Source organism: Notamacropus eugenii, chromosome X (genome assembly GCF_028372415.1).
Source record: "Notamacropus eugenii isolate mMacEug1 chromosome X, mMacEug1.pri_v2, whole genome shotgun sequence".
NCBI lineage: Eukaryota > Metazoa > Chordata > Mammalia > Diprotodontia > Macropodidae > Notamacropus > Notamacropus eugenii.
The window spans coordinates 74070657-74086986 of NC_092879.1; the positions used below are offsets into that span (position 1 = coordinate 74070657).

The 16330-nt window shown below is 43.3% G+C and overlaps 1 protein-coding gene across 3 annotated transcripts in view; it reads right to left on the minus strand.

The window, feature by feature from the left end:
- Positions 1 to 16330, minus strand: part of NEXMIF (neurite extension and migration factor) — a 191605-nt gene that overhangs the window by 29384 nt on the left and 145891 nt on the right. For 2 of the 3 annotated variants that reach the window (XM_072626966.1, XM_072626964.1), the window contains one exon: positions 10405 to 10557. The gene's annotated coding sequence lies outside the window, so the exon portion shown is untranslated. The remainder of the gene's footprint in view (positions 1 to 10404; positions 10558 to 16330) is intronic. The other variant, XM_072626965.1, reaches the window with a different exon arrangement.

Below are 16330 nucleotides of genomic sequence, written 5' to 3' on the forward strand. Positions count from 1 at the left end.
AATTAGCTTCCTTTGTAATTTAAACATTTTATTTTGTGCATTTAAATGCACAGAATTCTGAGAAGAAGGCCCAGATAGTTCCAAGGGGTCCATGACAAAAAGCGTTTTCTAGATGAGGAAAGAGACCCAGAGAGGGGACATGATTGGCTTGCATTCACAGATTAAATAGGAGAACTGAGATTTAAACCCAGGGTCCCCTGACTGCAAAATCTAATTCAATAAGATGCCCTTCTTTTTGAAAGGCACCCTATTTAGGGGGATTCTCCCTTTGCTTTAGAGATGGAGGAGGGCTATGGAGAGGACAAGTTTGACTCAGCTAAGGCCACCCAGCTGGATCTGGAAAGAGTTGGGACTAGAATCCAGGTCTTTCAAGCCTAATTTCAACTTCTATGAACTTACCCAAAGAATACCCTAGGGGAAAGGTGTTCAGGATGCCAGGAAAGTTCCCTTACTGGAACCAATTGTAATTTCAGTAAATAGCAGGGAGGATTTACTGAATCACTGCAATGCCAAAAGAGAGAGAGGCCTAGATTTGGAGCCAGAAGACCTCAGTTTGAGTTCCAGTTTTGCTCCTTACTACCTAGGCTCCCAGGTTTCTCAGTTTCCTGACTTATTTCTTCATTTCACTCAGTCACCCACAAGGAAGTCATACACTGTTGGTATCACCATCACACACAAGTGTTCCATTTCTACAATTAAAAATTCCAAAATTCCTGTATCTGACTGGTACTTCCTATCATTTTCTCTCTCCCTATGCGTCAATTCCTCCTAAACCTCTTCTTCATCCTCATCATGACTTCCAGTCCTTTCTTCATTACTCAGTGTCCTTCCAGTCCACCACCCTTGCTCTACTTTCACTTTATAGTACACACTAAAGATAACCAATTCAAGATTATACTGTCCTCAACTTTTTAATTCCTTCACCCCTTTTTCTTTTATTGCTCATGGCTTGTCAACCCTCTGTTCCTGCTCCTGTACTGCTCAATGGTGCTGGAGGAAGTCCCCCAACCTTGCAGACTGGCTCTACTACAAATTTATGTTATCTAATTTCAAGTGGTCCATCCCCATAGCAAAGCACTTCTTTTTACTCCTCCCCCATGAATTCTTTGTCATAGTCTCCAAGGAGGCTGTTCCAAACCTCTTCTCTTCTCAAGCTTCTAAACTCCCCTACCCTGAAGACTTCATCATTCACTGAGAAAATAGTGGCCCTTCTCCATGAACTCCCTCTTTTCATCTCCTCTATTTCTCAAAACTTGACGTCATCCCCAATTTGTTCCTTCTTCATTTTGGTCTTAGATGCAAAAGTGGCCCTTCTTGCCAAGGTCAATCCCTGTACTTGTTCCCTTGATTCCCTTCTCTACAGAAGACTGCCCCTATTATCAGCCCCTCATCATCACCATCTTCAGTCTTTCCCCATCTCAAGTCTCCCTTCATCCTTAAAAAATCCTCACTTGACCCTACCATCCCTTCAAGCTACCTTCTTGTATCTCTCTCCCTTTCACAGACAAACTCTTAAGAAAAACTATCTAGACTCATTGCATCTATTTCCTCTCCTCTCATTCATTCCTCAACTCCTTGCAACCTGGTTTTCAACTTCATCACTCAAATGAAATTGCTCTTTCCAAGGTTCCCAAGGATCTCTTAATGGCCAACTCATGGCCTTTTCCCTGTCCTCATTCTTCTAAATCTCTCTACTACATTTAACACTGTAGTCCTCCCTCTCCTCCTGGATATTTTCTCTTCTCAGGGTTTTCTTGTGCTACTGCTCCCTCTTGCTTCTCCTCCAACCCACTCAACTGCCCCTTCTCAGTCTCCTTAGTTGTTCCTGTCCTCAAGTGTGAACATATCCTAAATCTCTAGGCCCTCTTCCCTTTTTACTCTGCCATCCCTTGGTGATCTTATCAGCACTCATGGATGTAATGATCATATCCATATCAGTGACTCCCAGATCTACATATTCTGTCTCTTTCCTGCTCTCTAGTCCATCACCAACTGGTTATTGGAATTTACAACTGGATGTCTTACAAACATCTCAAACTCAATATGTGCACATCTGTACTTGGTATCTTTTCCCCCAAACCCACCCCTCTTCTGAGTCTCGATTCTTTTGAGGGCACTATCATCCTTCTAACCACCCAAGTTTCCCACCTCAGAGTCATACTGTATCACATCAGTTACTAAATCTTGTCAATTCTAATTCCACAACAGCTCTTGTAGTCATTCCCTTCTCCCTGATCACACAGCTACCATACTCACATCCTTATCATCTCTCACCAGATTACTGAAATTGCTTCTTCAGTAGTCTTTCGGCCTCAAGTCTCCCCCCTCTGCAACACATCCTGCACACAGCTGCCAAAGTGATATTGCAAAACAACAGGTCTCGACCGTCTTACTCCCCTTCTCAATAAACTTCTTGAAGATCAAATACAAACTTCTCTGCTTGGTATTTAAAGCCCTTTATAGCCTCATTTCAACCTACCTTTGTGGTCTTATTATGCATTACCCCTCTTTTCGTACTCTGGAGTCTAGCTACCTGTTCATTTTTGCGTTGTTGCTCATGCTCTATTTCCCATCTCTGTGACTTTGCACAGGCTGTCTGTCCCTCATGTCTCTTCTCACCTCTGCCTTTTCAAAGTGGGCTAAGAATTGGACCTGAGATTTCATTGGTATGGGAAATTCCTGGATGAGGAAACTCCCTATACTAATGCAGACTGACACCCTCTCTGCAGCACAGAGTTACAGAAAGTTGCCTAGGGCACTGAGAGGTACAATGACTTGGCAAAGATCACACAGCCAGGATATGTCAGAAGCAGGACTTGAACCCAGGGCTTCCTGGCTCTGAGGTCAGTTCTCTAGTCATTCCTGCCTCTCTTTGAGACTACTTTCAAAGCTCAGTTCAAATGTTACTTCATTTATGGGGCCTCCTGACCTGGCCCTGGAATCTCTACTCCTACCCAAACTTGCTGCTTCTTCTTAGCCCCTTTGTGCTTGGCACTCTGGAGTAGTCCAGGCTTCTTGGCTGCCCAGATAACGAGGTCACAAATAAGAGTGGTCAGTCTGATCTAAGATCTGAATTACAAAGGGCCCTACTCCTCACCACTTCTCCAAACCACCCTGAAAATCAGTCTCCCTTGAAGGTGAGGGCTATGTGTTAGCTAAAGTTAATTGCTCCTCCAGCACAATGTTCTGCACTCACCAAGCACTTAAAAATGAACAAAGGTTTCCTGGATTAAATGTTTCCTTTAAGACCATCAAAGAAAGGGTTTTCCCACCTTCCCTCGGAAACATAATATGGTACACATTGCAACTCTACAAAACAAGAAACTTTTCCCAATGCCTAACCTGAAGTCTCTCATATCTGAAACATGCTGCCCAAGGAGGAAGGACAATCTCCAATCCCCTTTGTGACACTTCCTCTTCCACCTTCAGAATAGTAGCTATATATCATGGTGAGAGCACAGAGCCAAATCCAGAAGCACAGGGTTCTAGAACCAAAATTGACTTTGGAGACCATCTAGAGCAGACCCCTAATTTTACAGATGTGAGGAACTAAGACAGCTACAAAAGCGAAGGGGCTGATAAAGGATGAATTAAGAGAGGCATCATGTCTAAAATAAGGAAAGCAATGGTCTCTACCGTCCTCTGCTCTGCGCAGACAATCTACACTGGTGAGCCTGTGTTCAGTTCTAGGAACTCCGCATTAGGAAAGACACTGATATGGAGAGTAGGCAGAAGAGAGCAACCAGGGCAGGGAAGGGTCTCCATTTCATGTCCTCCTAGGAGGATCAGATGAAGGAATTGGGAATGCTCAGCCTCAAAAGGAAAGGGATGAGGAGGGGTGCCAAGGAGGGATGGAAAGAGGACACAATTGTCTTTCCATTTCACAACACTACTAAGGTGGAGGGCAGGAGCTACAATGCGCACTGTAAGGAATTCACACAGTCTTGAAATCAAAGGCCTTGGAGACATAAAGGGTTTGGGAGAAACTTCCCAGGTGTGTCCTGGCCTACTAGATATTTTGCTAGGCTAGGATGTGATCCACATGGAGTAGACTCATGCTGGCTACTACCTAAGCATGTTTACGGCCTCATCCTCCACCTACTGCATCCCCCCCAAATAAGATTTGGTTTACTCACTCTGGTTAATAGGGTAAGAGAAAACAGGCAGTTAGAATTTAAGGAAACAAATTTGCTTCTCCCTCACAACAAGGTTGTGAAGGTCATAGAATAAGGGGTTCTTAGAGATCACCCTTTTATTTTATAGATGATAAACTGGGACCCAGAAAGGATGACAAGTAGAGGCAAAGCCAGGACCGCTAATCCAGGTACTCTGATTTCAAATCCAATCCAATAGTGCTGGACAAACAGCTTTCCAAAGAGCTATCTGTAGCATTGGAGCTTCTTTATCTTCTAATGCCTGCTTCCCAGGCCTGGATTTTCTGTTCTCTCTACATCCCAGGGGATCATTTGATATGTGAGTCTTCGGTGGGATAGGCTAGATAAGGAAGCAGATGAGGCTGTGGCTTGCTGTTTCCCAGAAAGCTTTACCCTCATTTCCCCCTGTCTTCACATGGATGTTCAGTTAGCATCTGACTCTGGCCTTGGCCTCATTAAACCCACAGCTGTTTTGCCAGGGCCCTAATGAGCAGGGGATAGGGCTGGCTATCTCACACCTTGTCATTATCTTTCTACAAGAATCAGTTCATCTCCAGAAGTCTCCAAGTCCCTGCCCCAGCAGGGAATGGTGATCTGAGGTGACAGGTTGCCTAGTGCCCCAGGCCACATCACAACCAGAGGCCTCACTTGGCAGGGTGCAATTCAATTAAACAAACACTTGCTCGACACCTACTGTGTGCAGGGCATTGTGGTAGGCACTGGGAGATATATAAAGCCAAAAAAGACATGGATTCTGCCCTCATGGAGCTCACAAGGGATCCTGGGATGAACTTTAGAGACTTTAGAGATGTTAGAGATCACCCAGTCCACTCCCCTCATTTTACAGAGGAGGAAACTGAGGCCCAGAGGGTGAGAAATGAAGCAGAAACAAGATTCAAACTCCAAATCTGGTGTTTGCATCTCTTCTAAACAATAGCTAGCAGAAGGACCTGGCACTATCAAAAGCCTTCCAGATCTGGAGTCAAAAGAGCTGGGTCCAAATCCCATATGTCTGCTCCTAACTACCTATGGGACCCTTCCCAAGTCACTTCTAAGTCTGTGAGAGAAATGCAAACAAAGGTTTATTTAGTCACTAGCCAGAAGACTTCTGTCAGGCTGTTTCCCAGTGCTTTCCTCATCAGACACTTAGGCTATTGAGAAAAAATACTTAGGCCAATCTGTCTGACTTTCCTTTCCTTCTTTATTATGAATTCTAAGGTAGAGTGGTCAGTTGCCTTTAAGGTTCCCCATCATTTCTACTTTAACAACTAATTCTTCCCTTTTGGTGAGAATCAGGTCTCACATTGCCTCGACCTTTTAAAGAATCAAATTGTCATTAAGAAAAAATCAAGAATTTATTATCAGCCCCTCTGTTTTGGACAGATGAATAACTTGAATCAATTCCTGGAGAGCTGAAGTCCATCATGAATGCTCCACCATGCCCCTATTTCCCAAACTCCTCGGATAATCCCTTTTTCTGTCCAAGTCCCTGTGGACTCACATCATTATTCCTTTGAGAACAAGAAGCTTACTGACTCTAAGAGGGTCTAGTTCCTCCTTCTGCAAGAAGAGCCTCACCCCTATTACTGAACTGCAAATATCTGTTCTTTCCTTTACCGTGTCACTTTCTTCAACCCTCCAATGGCCTGACAGGTCAGGATTCTTCTATCCCTCTTCAAGTCCTTTTTCTTTTTCCTTCCTGTAGTGCTTCTTTCAGTCTTTTCAGAGAAGACTTCTTTCTCCCTGATAACCCAAAAAGTAGAGAGGTGTTCTGCCAACTCTTTCATCTGAGATCTCTAGGATAGAGACTGACATATCTAACTTGGTATTCACTTGGTATGTATACATAGATGGTACTTGGACTAGTGACCTAGGAAACCAAGCCCTTGTGTATCTGAGTAGGGGAAAATTGCCAGGTACTCAGCCTAAATATAACTCACTCCTCCGTCTCCCCATTAATTCTGGGGATTGTTGGCTGGTGCTACAACAATCCAGACTTTGTGTGGGACTTGAAGAAAGGTCACCTTTCACTCCCAGTACTGCCAGAGCATTGATTAGAACAGCTGTATGTATGTACTCAAAAGTTGGGAGGGACCTCAGAGGCCATCTAGTTCAATTTGACCTGATAAAGAATCTCTTGACAATTAGGGGGACTATAAAGGACCCTAGGGAAAGATAGGACCTGCTGAGCTGAGAGGAGAATTTTATTGTTGATGGGCTACTATGAATCCTTCATGTGTTTTCTGCATATCCTGGGAATGAAAGAAAGGATATCTTGAAACCAATATGCATTATCTCAAGAGCTTATGTCCATGTCTTTACAGTCCAAAAGATAAACTATATTTGAGCTACATCCTTAAATTTCCCAGAGGCAGTTTGGGATCAAGGGAATATGAATCAAAGAGATAGGATTTGGTGGGGGGGAAGCTTTCCTCTGAGATCGAACCTGCTCCATGTAAGCCTGGGGTGCCAGCTTGGTCATGAGTTTACAAAAGTAACCCAGAGAGATGCTCTGGTGAGAGGAAAGGAAGAACATGAGGGTATGGGGCACAGGGCTAGAGGACAGAAGTTTTGGAAGAGCCACTACAGAAGTGTGATACAGAGACAACAAGGAAGAAACGGGGACTGAGAAGCAGCAGTGACGCCTCAGATGAGATTACAGAACATGAACTTGGGAGGTGACCCAGTGGGCCAAACTACATGCCACTCACTCTCCAGGGGCAGGAGTAAGGAAGGTGACTGCTGGAGGGAACCTTGGCTTGGAGTTTGGCAAGGCATGGGCAGCAAGAAGACAAGGGGTGCAGCAAGAGATTCAAGGATAGAAGTTAGTGTAGAGGTGAACTGGTCAACCTTTGGATCAAGAATGTGAATAGAAGAAAGTTGGCATCCATGCGAAGAGAGAGAGAGAGAGAGAGAGAGAGAAGGAGGGAGGGAGAGAGAGAGAGAGAGAGAGAGAGAGAGAGAGAGAGAGAGAGAGAGAGAGAGAGAGAGAGAGAGAGTTGGAAGGGGCTACGGTCAAGGGACCAGGAGCCACAGTGACATCAACAACACTAACAATACCAATGGTATAGCAAGCACTCACAGAGTGCTTTACAAGTGCTAACACATTTGATCTTCACAGCAACCATGGGAGATAAATGCTATTCTCACCATTTTCCAGATAAGGAAACTGAGAATGAGAGAGGTTCAGGGTCACACAACTAGTAAGTACGAAAGGACGATATGAACTCAAGTACTCCTGACTCCAAATCCAGTTCTACCCATTGAGCCACTTAGCTGCCCAGAAGAACAGGGTTAAGAACAGCTAGGCAGAGAGAGATCTGGAATGGCAGGAGGCCCTCACCCTCCCCTGTCTGCCGCCTCTGCTTAACCTATCCCCCATGCCTGGAACACATTCCCTCCTCACTTCTACCTGTTGAAAAGTTTCAATTCAGGTCCCTCTATTCGAGAAGCCTTCTCCAGTCTCCCCGGGTATGTTTTCTCTTTCCTCCAATTTTCCCAGAGTTCTTTGTCTGGATTTGGCCTTTGCTTTCATCACACTCTACTTCGTAATCACACTTATTTGTGGATATGTCATCTCCCTCAGATCAGATTGTGAAGTGATCTCTAAGGTCTCTGGCTGCTCTAAATCCAGCAAGAGTCTGAAAATTCATCAACACTCTACACTTAGCAAGGCCGATTGTTCATTTGAAGGAAGATCTTCAGAATTCACATACAAGTTACAAGTAGGGGGCAGGAGTGGCTAAAACACTGGCTTGGGATCAGGAGACCGGGCTCTGGCATTAACTTTCTATGGCATCTCTGGAGACGCCTCCCTCCTGAGGAATGAGGAGGTAGAACAAGATGCTCTCTAAAACCCTATCAGTTCTCATAAGCTATCCCTCCCAGATCTTAACATTCTCTGTCTTAAAGTCCCTTCTGGCCCTGACATTCTGTGTTCTTAGACCCCTCCCAATTCTGACTCCATATTCTCAATTCCTTTCCAACTCTGACACTCATGTCCTTAGATCCCTTCGAGCTCTGACATTCTCAGTCCTCAGGTTCCTTTCATTTTTGACATTCTCTGCCCTGAAGAACTTCCTAGATCTGTCTTTCTCTGTTCTAGTCACTCCCAGCTCTAACATTCTGTACTCCAAGAGCCCTCTCAGTTCTGACTTTCCATGTTCTAAGTTCTCTTCTAGCTCTAACATTCTCTGTCCAAAGGTCTCCCTCCCACCCCCAACTTTGACAAACATATTTTATGCTAAGAGATGCAAATTTCCCTTGAGGCACTTGTTCTCTTGGACAATGTGGCCCTTGATTTTTACTGTTATTAATTAGGGGCTTGCCATGTGATAAAAAGGTGTGACAGCTTAGGCCAACTGAGGAAGCTCAGGAGCAGAGGTCAGGACACTCTCCAAGAATCCCAACCATCCCCACTCTCACCACAGGCTTCAGCCTGGACCCCTAGGCCTCTCTGTCCTGCTGCTCTGGGTCCCACGCCGCGGATGGGACTTCAGCACGGCTCCGGCTCCAGCTGTTGTTCCAGCTGCTAAGTGACGGCCACAGATGAGCTGACCCCCAACCGGGCTCTGGACACTTACCCATAACATACAATTACAGCCTGCAGAAGGGTAGATCAAGTCAAGGTACCACAACTTCCCCTTCACTAATACCAGGTACAGCCATCTCTCAATTAGCTGTGGTCCCAGGATAATCCATAACCTCATTTGAATGGTCCCAACCTCTTCTACCCAATCCTAACTGACCAGAGCAGCTAACCAGGAAGTAAGTAGCTTAACATAAGTTATCTTTTCTTTCCATTTCCCTGATCCTCTGCTGAGGAGAGGTGGCACTGAGCTGTGTAGGGGGCTCTAAGAGGCAGCAGGAGGGAGAAGAAAAGCAAAGGGGGAAGTAGGCTAGATGATTTCTAATGTCTTGTCCAGCTGGTAGGTACATCCTGTATTCTAAGGTCCCTCCCACCTCTAACATTCTCTGTTCTACAGTCTCTTACAACTCTGACATTCTCTGTCTTAAGGCCCTTTCCAGTTGGGCCATTTTCTGTCCAAGGGTCTCTTCCAGTTCTGCCAATCTCTGTCCCAAGATCCCTTCCAACTCAGACAATCTCTGTTCCAAGATCCCTTCTAGCTCAGACATTATCTGTTCCGAGACACCCTCTACCTCTGACATTCTCTGTTCCAAGATCTCTTCCAGTTCTGATACTCTCTGTTCCAAGATCTCTCCCAACTCTGACATCCTCTGTTCTAAGATCCCTTCCATCAATGACATTTCCTGTTCTGGGACCTCTTCCATCTCTGCTATTCGTTGTTCTAAGGTGCCCCCCAGTGCCAACATTCTCTGTTCTAAGATCTCTCCCAGTGTTGACATTTTCTGTTCAAAGGTCCCTCCCAGCTCTGAAAATGTATTTTCTAAGGTCTCTTCCAGCCCTGACAATTTATGCTCTAAGATATGCTCCAACTCCGTCATTTTCTGTTCTAAGTTCCCTCCCAGCTCTGTCATTCTCTGTTCTAAGATTCCTCCCAGCCCTGACATTCCGTCTTCTAAGGCCCCTCTCAGACCAGACATTCTCTGTTCTAATACTCTTTTCAGGTCTGACATTCTTTGTTCTAAGACCCCTTCCAGTTCTGACAGTTTCTGTTCTAAGGTCTTTCCCAGATCTGACAATCTGGGCCCTAAAATCCCTTCCAGGTATAGCATTCTCTGTCTTAAAAAGCCTTCTAGTTCTGACATTCTTCGTTCTAAAAGTTCTCCCAGCTTGCGAAGACTGTGTTCTAAGGTTCCTTCCAGCTCTGACATTCCCTGTTCTAAGGTCCCTCCCAGTTTTGGTATTCTCTGTTTTAAGGTCTCTTTCAGCTCTGACATTCTCTGTTCTAAAGTCCCTTTCAGCCCTAACAGTTTCCATTCTAAGGTTTTTCCAAGCACAGACATTCCCTGTTCTAAGGCCATTTGTAAATCTGAAAATCTTTGTTCTAAGTTGCCTCTCAACTCTGACATTCTCTGTATGAAAACCCCCTCCAAATATGACATTCTCTGCTCTAAGGCCCCTTCAGCTCTGGATTTCTACGGTCTAATGCTAAGAATCGATGAGTCTATATCTGGAAAATATGGCAATTGACCTTACAAAATTAGGTCCAAGAACCCATATTTCCTTTGACTCCCAATCCTTAGGATTATCCTGTCTCCTGCTGGCAAGTGCTCCGGCAAGAGAAGGGCAGAGGCCAGACCTGGCACAGGAGTAGGTGTTACTCACTCTTCCCCAATGATCCCACCTTCCCGGAGCTGGGGCGATTCTGTGTGCTCTGTCTGCTCTGTTGTCTCTTCCTCGTTTCTTGATTTGGTCTTTAGCTGGGTCAAGGAGAGTGCCGAAAGGCCACAGACAAGTAGAGCAGCTTGAGGAAGGCAACTGTGAAAAGAAGGAGGCTGGTCAACAACCCATATTGGAGCAGCGGGGGATAGTAGGAAGAGCCCTGGGTCTACAGCCACATCCCAGCTCCACTGACTGACTAACCATGCGACACTGATAGAACAGAAATGCCTACAGAAACGCCAACTAAATCTTGAAGTCCCCCAATGTACAAAGATCAAAGGGAACTGGTTATATACCCCTTTTGAAAATACTGGTAGACCCTGGCATCAGGAGGACAAATTCAAATCCAGCCTCAGACACTTATCAGCTGTGTGACCCTGGGCAAGTCACTTTACCTGTCTCAACTTCCTTATCTGTAAAATGGGGATAATAATAGCACCACTCCCAGGGTTGTTGTGAGGGATCAAATGAATGAATGTTTTTATAAGATGCTTTGCAAATTGTAAAACACTACATAAATACCAGCTATCAATTTTATTTTTACATTTGGTCTTTCTTGCCCCATCCTTGTGAGATTAATCAGGGGAGTTCTGTGATCAACTTAAGGAGCTAACAAGATTGGAAATGAGACCCATTCAGGTCTCACTGAGAATGAGGGTCATATGACAAACAAGATGAAAGACTGGACATTTTCTCCAATCCTCACAATCTCTCCAAAAGAGTAATTATACAAAAGCAGTTTCAGCTATTTTTATGGTCAAGGACACCAAGAACCCCAACAGGGTAAAAATCTACTGAACTAACAGCAGAGAATGCTAATCTGTAAACCCTGACTCAGTCATTCAGTGCCCTCTTTCCCATGACCCACAAGGCAGTATCACAGAACCTGTTCAGAAGAGGGAACTCAAAACAGGTACCTTAGAAACTTTGATTCAATGGCTGAACAAATTGTGGTATATGAATGTAATGGAATACTATTGTGCTATAAGAAATGATGAACAGGAAGACTTCAGAGAGGCCTGGAAAGACTTATATGATCTGATGCTGAGTGAAAGGAGCAGAACCAGGAGAACTTTGTACACAGCAACAACCACAGTGTGCAAGGAATTTTTCTGGTAGACTTAATACTTCATTGCAATGCAATGACTTAAAAAATTCCCAATGGACTCTTGAGGCAAAATACCTTTCACATCCAGTGAAAGAAATATGGAATTGGATTGCAGAATGAAACAGACCATTTTCTTTTGTATTTTTTGTATCTTTTGCTTTGTTTTATGGTTTCTCCCATTCATTTTAATTCTTCTATGTAACATGACTAAGGTGAAAATGTATTTAATAGGAATGTATGTGTAAGATTGTATACCATCTCAGGGAGGGAGTGGGGAAGGAAGGGGAAAGAGGGGGAGGAAGGGGAAAAAAAATCTAAGATATAAGGAAATAATTGTAGAACACTGAAAACAAATAAAATAATTTAATGAAAAAAAGAATGAGCAAACAAGAAATACACAGGAAAAACTGGGAAAACCTCTGAAAGAAGGAGGGATAGGAATAGACAAAGTTTGGGAAATGAAAATCAAAAAAAGGATAGTCAGTTATTGTTTTCAGATGTTGCTGTTGTTTTCAGAGAAAGGGGGAATTTCTACCGTAGAATAAAATGAAATATGAAAACTGAAAAAAAAACTTTGATACCATGAAGAATGCAGAGATTAAATCAGGACTAAATAAGTATAATGTCCATGAATCAAAGAATAAAAGTATAGAATAAAGGGGGAAAAGAAATACTGATGAGAATGAAAGAAAGAAAGAATGTTTTGGGGGGAAAAGCACAGAAAATGAAATTTTAAAATGAAAACATGTTAAAAGGAGAGAGTAGGAAGGATTTTACTCAATTACTTAAACTGAGAGGGAAAAACAAGAGGGGAGAAATTAAGAATCAGATACAAGGAAGAAGGGAAAAAGAACTGAGTTAAGCAAAATCCCAGAATTAGAGAGAGGGGAAACAGACAGGTAGGGGTGGGGGATGGCTCACATATGAGAGAACCAATGAGAACAGGGCTGCTTTAAAGGGTAGGCTAGATGGCTCAGTGGATAGAATGCTGGGCCTGGAGTCAGGAAGACCTGAGTTCAAGTCTGACCTCAGACACTCACCAGCTGTGTGACCCTGAGCAAGTCACTTCATCTCTGTTTGCCTTAATCCACTAGAAAAGGAAATAGCAAACCACTCCAGTATCTTTACCAAGAAAACCCCATGGAGAGTAGGGTCCACAGGATCGCGAAGAGTCGGACACAACTGAACAACAACAAATGGGTAAAATTAAGTGAAGAGACAAATTACCTTCTTTACAGAGGAAGCGGGGAAATTCTAATGGGGGGAGAACAATTATGAACCACTATTGGAGACAATTGGAGGAAAATCTAAACCTAACCTTTAAATATACACACACACACACACACACACACACACACACACACACACACACACACACACACACACATATATATATATATATATATATATACCTTTAAATGTGAATGGATTACACAATCCAATAAAACAAAAAAGTGACAGATTGGAAAAGAAAACAAAACCCCACAATCTGTTGCTTGCAAGAAACACACTAAAACTCAAAGATATACATAGAATAAAAATTAGGGGCTGAAACAAAATTTACTGTGAATCAAATGAATCCAAAAAAGCAAGAACTGCAATCATGCTATCAGACAGAGAATAAGTGAAGGGGTCTCAGTGACTGGAGATGCTCATACTGTTTGTGGTCTTTGTACTAGGCTTTAAAAGCATTTTTGACATGAAGTTTACTCTCATCACATTCGACTAAAGGAAGGAATAAAATGCACACTCATTTTGGTATGAAAACCTATGTTACAATACAGGAAAGTGGGGGAGAAGGGGATAAGCAGGGTTGGGGGGAGGATGGAAGGGAGGGCAGTGGGAGGAGGGAGCAATTTGAAGTCAACACCCTTGGGGAGGGACAGGATCCAAAGAGAGAATAGAAGCAATGGGGGGCAGGATAGGATGGAGGGAAATATAGTTAGTCTTACACAACACGACCATTATGGAAGTCATTTGCCAAACTACACAGATATGGCCTATATTGAATTGCTTGCCTTCCAAAGGGAATGGGGTGGGGAGGGAGGGATGAAGAGAAGTTGAAACTCAAAGTTTTAGGAACAACTGTTGAGTATTGTTCTTGCATACAACTAGGAAATAAGAAATACAGGCAATGGGGTACAGAAAGTTACCTGGCCCTACAGGACAAAAGAGAAGGTGGGGACAGGGAAGGGAGGGATGATAGAAGAGAGGGCAGATTGGTGATAGGGGCAATTAGAATGCTCGGTGTTCTGGGGTGGGGGGAAGGGACAAATGGGGTGAAAATTTGGAACCCAAAATTTTGTGAAAATGAATGTTAAAAGTTAAATAAATTAATTAAAAAAAAATAAAAGCATTTTTGTTACAGACTGGGACTTATTTTCCCTTCTCCCCCTTTCTGTGCAGAGTTCAATGTCCAGAGACTTGAATGTAGACTTCGGTGCCTTGGGAGCATCCATATATATTGGCAAAGCCTTGGCCCCAAGAATGGTAACATTTCAGCTCAAGAAATAGCAGCAGCTACAACAGTGATATAAGTGGGATCAACAGTTCCCAGACCCTGAAGAGACAGAGGCACAGGGCAGAGGCATATGTTCTTAAACACATGGACCCATGAGAAGAGAACCACATAGACTCAGCATGGGAGACACTGTCAAATTCCTAGAGAGTTCAGTGACTGAATTTAGAGTGAGAAATTGGAGGGGCAAGGTGGTAGGGAAAAGGACAGTTTCTAGGGAGTGCCAGCCTCTTGGAGAAGAGAAGAAGAAGACTGGGTACAAAGTCCCTTGAAGCTGAAGGCACAGTAAGTGAATGGTGATGGGAGTGGAGAAAGAGACAGAAAAAAATCGAATTTTGTCCTGCCCATAGTACTACTATCAATTATTTGGATGATGTAGGTCTTATGGGAAAAGAGTTGCTTCTTTCAAAATCCCAAATTTGTTTTCCTTACAGGGGAAGTCCAAGCACTCAAGGTAATAGCATAAGGCTAGGTATCTAAATGGGTTTCTAGGGGCAAGAGGAGGCCTTATAAAAATGATGGGAGGTTGCCCCTCTGGCAAAGCTATGAGTCTGGAGAACTACATAGAGATTTGGGGAAGGGAGGAACTCATTAGAGAGATATGAGAATGTTGCTTGCTAATGGCCTACTATGATTCTTTTATGTTGTTTTTGTATTTTTTTTATGGAAAGCAATAAAGTCTGTCCTATACTTAGTATGCACTGGTACCCTGAATGTTTTTAAAGGAACTGAGAAACCTTTTACCCACATTGGTGAAGACCTAGACACAAGCTACAATTTAATTATATTCCAAGATTTCCAAAAGGAACTTAGTAGAAGCAAAATGAGCTAAGATGTGTAATTTCAAAGGTAGGAGGAAGAAAGCTAACATAACCCCCAATACTGAACCCCATTCATGTAAGTTCACAGCTTATGCTGCTGATCCACAGAATAAATTGCTTTTCTTTCCTTCATTCTGGTTCTGTTGATCTTGCTTTGCATCACTTCGTATATGTCTTTCTATATTTCATTATATACTTTATATTTTTATAGCAACATCATACATATTCCATTATGTTACTACATCTTAACTTATTCAGTCATTTTGCAATATTTCTAATTTTTGACTATTACACAAAGAGCATATATGGATATTTCGACACATATAGTTCCTCTTAATGACCTTTTCAGAACAAATTTATAGCATGAGAGTCATTCAATAAAAAGGTAGGATCAGTTCTGTGACTTTCTATTAAATAATGTCATATTGCTCTCCAGAATGCTTGCACCAATCTATAGTTACCACAACACTATATAAGAACAAATGCTTCCCTGAAGCCCTACCAATTTTTGTCATTCTACTGCCAACCCTTCATTTTATAATAAGACTCAATGAGGGGAAATGACTTTCCTGAGATTATGCAGCTGCCAAGTAGCCAAATCAAGTCCTCTGACTCCAAATCCAGGGCTCTTAACATCACACCACACAATCGATATGGTGACATTCACTCAGCTTTGGTTTCACTTTCTTAACACACAAGTCTGTACTCACCTGATCAAGTACAGCCTGACCCCTGTAGGACTTGGTGCTCCTTCATCTGCCCCCAGCTGAACCACCACTGTCTCAATTCTTGGTCCCCTAATTATGCAAAGCCCAAGCACTTTGCCCAGATTCTTTAACTGGTTCCAGTTAAAGACTCCTCTGCCCAACTGGGCACTATATCTTTTGCTTGGTTTTGGCTTCCAGGACTTGCACAACCCTTAATGCTTCAAGTGCAGGCTAAATAATGAATGTTCTATTGGGGCTATTGTAGAGGGCAAAGAAGTGTGGTTTAGTGCTGGACCTAGTGTCAGAAGGCCCAGACTGGAGTACTGGCTTTGTCACTGACTTTGGAATTCTGGGTCAGTCCTTTAATCTCCTTAACCTCCAGTTTCTTCTTCAATATCATCAGAAGGTTGGGGCAAATGATCTCTAAAGTTTCCCTAAAGTTTAACATTTTATGTTCTGCAGTCTTACATCCACTGCATGATAGGTAGCTGTAGATGTCCCTTCCAATTAGAAGATTCTATGGTTCCAAGGATAAACTCTGGCTTACCTTGAGCCCTAACAAGGGCCTAGCTCTTCTAAGTTCTGGTTTTGCTCGGACCAGCTTAGCTGCCTGACCACCTGTTGGAAATGGTCACAGTGCTGTCTTCTTGGCCTAGGCTGCTGGCACTGAAATGTGAGGATAGGCCTGGGGAGGGCGCCTCCTGTCACTGGCAGT